This window comes from Dermacentor andersoni, chromosome 6, assembly GCF_023375885.2.
Source record: "Dermacentor andersoni chromosome 6, qqDerAnde1_hic_scaffold, whole genome shotgun sequence".
NCBI classification, from domain to species: Eukaryota; Metazoa; Arthropoda; class Arachnida; order Ixodida; family Ixodidae; genus Dermacentor; species Dermacentor andersoni.
In genome coordinates, this window is record NC_092819.1 from 40,434,681 (window position 1) to 40,438,422 (window position 3,742).

The window sequence follows — 3,742 nt, forward strand, 5'->3', positions numbered from 1 at the left end:
TACGGCAGCCTTTTATATGTGTAATCGCAAGAAAAGCGATTGCATGTGCGATATTGATATATATAAAGTATTTAAACTTGACGCCATAGTAATGTGACAATGCGAATTTTTTATACTTCGAAGGTCAAAAATTCTAAATTTTCCCTTTTTTTTTTAGAAGTTGCACTGATAAAGGATACTTCGAACTCCACGGTGACATGCCAGTGGCTGCCAACCAAACTGCAAGTGGACTGCTTCACAAATTCAGGACAGTGTAAAGGCGCTTCAAACACAACGTGCAGACTAAGGGCAAACGGATTATAATCTTAACCTAATCTGGACAAGACCATACCACCTTATGTACTCTATTCTAACACAAACTTTTCTGCGGGAAGATAAACAAAAATGTTAATGCTTGCTAGATTCTAGTATGAAACTACATCAGTAACTACAGCTATCGTCACTGGCGTAATATAAATTTTTGTAATCGAATTTGATGCACACGTCGTTGCATCGGCGCAGCTGCGGGAGCTGGGTAGAGCTATGACAGCTTTATGGCCACTCGGGAAGTTCTTCAGGATAGCATTATACGCAGAACATTTAAGAAATGGGGCATCTTAATTATGATGCAGGCACCGAAGATGAGGTCCTTTTGGCTGTTAAGGAGACCCTGAGTGCTATGAAGAGTAACGCTCGGGTCACTGTAGATCATGTGAAACACATTGTTTTTTTTTTCTCCGCGTGAGAACTAATTGCCATAACTGTCTGTATTTTACTTCAAATACAAGTAAGTAAACAATGAAGTACATTAAATTTACAAATGTTTGAAGTATGAAAATTGGGGTGCATGTTACAATCGAGGACATTCCCTTTTTTAACTCGGTCCGTGAAAATCATGAGCGCGTTTTAACTGATTGCGCGTTATAAAATCGAGTAAATGTGGTAAATGCGGAACCAGATGTTCCCCGCTGAACATAAACTTTTCCAGCTTTACAAATATGACACGTCCGTCGGCTTATACTGCAGGGGCATGTGTAGGTAAGATTGCTGGGTATACAACAGACTATCGCAAAACACTCCTCCAAATCGTGCACAACCCAGGCGTTACAGAGTACTCATAACGCACATCAAATATTGCGCCTTACGGCAAATTGTATCGAACTTAGTCTATATTCACAGCAAAACACAAGCATACAATTTATGTTCTCGATTCAGTTATAGGTAAAAAAAAATCCTGCATATCGCAAACGACGTTAGTTCACGGTGCATAGTGAAAAAAAAAAAGCAAGAACAGCATGCGAGGAACGTTTTATTTACTCAATTTTACGCCATCGCTGTTGGGTGGCCCAAAGCGTATTTTTCCACAAACTTCAGGTAGCATTTCCCACCAGTTGCAGCGCTTAAGAAATCACGAGATAATATAAAATAAAGCTCTGCAATTGTGTGAACGAGAAGAGTAATTCAAAAGCCATTACCATATATTCAAAATAAATTGTTCTAAGGTCGTCACTCGCTTCGCGCAAAGCGTCGAAGTCGCGAGAAGATTGCGCTGGAAGAACCTTTTTTCTTCGCTATTGTGCACCTTTCGAATTCACAACTGCGGTTTCGTATCGATATTCCTAATTCGAGCTGTGTTGTGCCGCTTCTTGCAATCGCCCTCTTCGTCTGCATACACAGGCGCAGCCTCATGTACAGGTGAATCCGAAGAGCTCTGTTACCAAAACTCTGATGCCCCTCAAGCGTTCCCCACCACCCATTTTTGTTTTTCCTGGCCATGTCGGCCGCATTTCGATGGGGTCGAAATGCGAAAACACCCGTGTACTTAGATTTGGGTGCACGTTAAAGGACCCCAGGTAGTCCAAAGAATCGGAGTCCCCCACTACGGCGTGCCTCACATTCAAATCGTGGTTTTGGCACTTAAAACCCCATAATTTAAATCTTTTTCTTTTCCACGTGCTTGCTTTCCGTTTGTTTTTTTTTTTCACTTTTCTCCTCCTCGTAACCTTGTCCCAGCGTAAGGGTTCAAACATCTTGCGGTGTATATTGTGAACCCACTACCGGTGAAACCGTGATTAGGTGTAGCTGTACTTGGCTTCTCTGCGTGGAGCGCGTAATTAGCCGCACGGCGAACTAGCCCTGGGGTTAGTTGAAGGTAGCAAACCAGAAGCTTCTCCTCCAGTTAACCTCCTTGCCTTTACCATCTCACTTTTTTTTTATCTCTCACATTATATTTGCGTGACTACCGAGGCAAGCTACGAGACCCACCTGCGACTTCGTTTCAGAAGCACTGAAAACAAAAAAAAAAAAACTTGTTTTCGAATAGTCAACGTACGTCTAACGTTCTGTTCAGTTGTTTCTAAGCGCGCCTATGTTAGTACACGTGCACTTTTTGACGCACTCAACGCCTTTGCCACAGCTGCGGCCAAGTGCGGCCTACACCCAATTGTCAAGGGTCATGCGCTTTCATTTAGGCTAAGCGCGGTCCGCCGATGTGCGATGGCATGGTGCGCGATTCCGCGCTGTCAAGCAGCTGTGGCAAGTTCAGCTTGGGAGCTAGAGTCTGAAAGCTCACGAAATACATATTCAATGTAGCCTCGCCGAACTTTCTCAAGCTTCGCCGACACATAGGAGGTTATGGCCTTTACGACCAAGATTGTGGCAGTGACGGCATGGGGTCACTGGCTAACCGCCTACGCTACAAGCAGCATAGCGTGCATGCATGCGTGCGTGCATGCACGCGAGAGAGAGAGGGGAATAAAGGGATCGGAGGGAGTCGTTTTTTGTTAGTCACGACCACACGAAGTGACAGACAGTAAAGCCAGAGAAAGCATAGGGGAAGTTAACTATTATGTTTCATTGAAGTCTAGAAATTATAAAGTGGATTGTTCACTAAAGACTGAGACTGATGCTCTGAGATAGTTATTACTAAAAATTAATATTCGGTACATTTAACCCTTTCCATATGCTCCCAAGTGAAATTCACGTGCACAACCTTTTCTACCAAGCGTATATAACATGAGCCAAATTATCTTTTGACACGTCTACTTCAAGGTCATCTCCAATGTGTGAAGTACGCCTTGTTTCTTGTGAGGGGGCAATGTCTCTTTTAGAGCGCAGCTCTTAACAGAGAGTTTTAGTTTAGGGGACGCAAGCGGCTTGCGCACGCAAGAACTAGGGGCGCCGGTACTGCGCATGCGCAGACCCAGACGTAGGGGTCAGAGCATGCGCAGTACCGTCGCCCCTTGTTCTTGCGTACGCAAGCCGCTTGCGTCCCCTAAACTAAAGCTCTCTAATACCTCGATCCTGCGACGAGTGTTTGCGGCGACGGCGTAACCGAGCGAACAAGCACCGCGAAAAATGAAAGCGAACGCGGAGCTCAGGGGCGGATGAAAGAAATGGCATAGTCAAAAGTTGAGGAAGAAAGTGCAGGAGGTGGCTGCAGCGCAACCATGAGACGGAAAGCATAGGAGGAGCGGAGGGCAGACGGCCTGCGCATGTGCTGAGTGGCTGGCGGCCGCGGCCATGGAGTTTCTCACTATAACACCTAGAGGAAAATCTGGTGCCACCGTCCATGGGAGTTTCCTAAGGGGCGCTGTGCTGTCATGGGAATGACGGTATATGTGTCTGCGAGGCTTGGGTTGGCTGGTGTTGTAAGAGGCTTCGTCTAAAACGTGGATGTATGGCTAGACAAATAACGCGTTCCTAAAGTAAAATCTTCATGAAAGGTTTTCATTCACGCATATGACATCTTTCAGTGACGTTT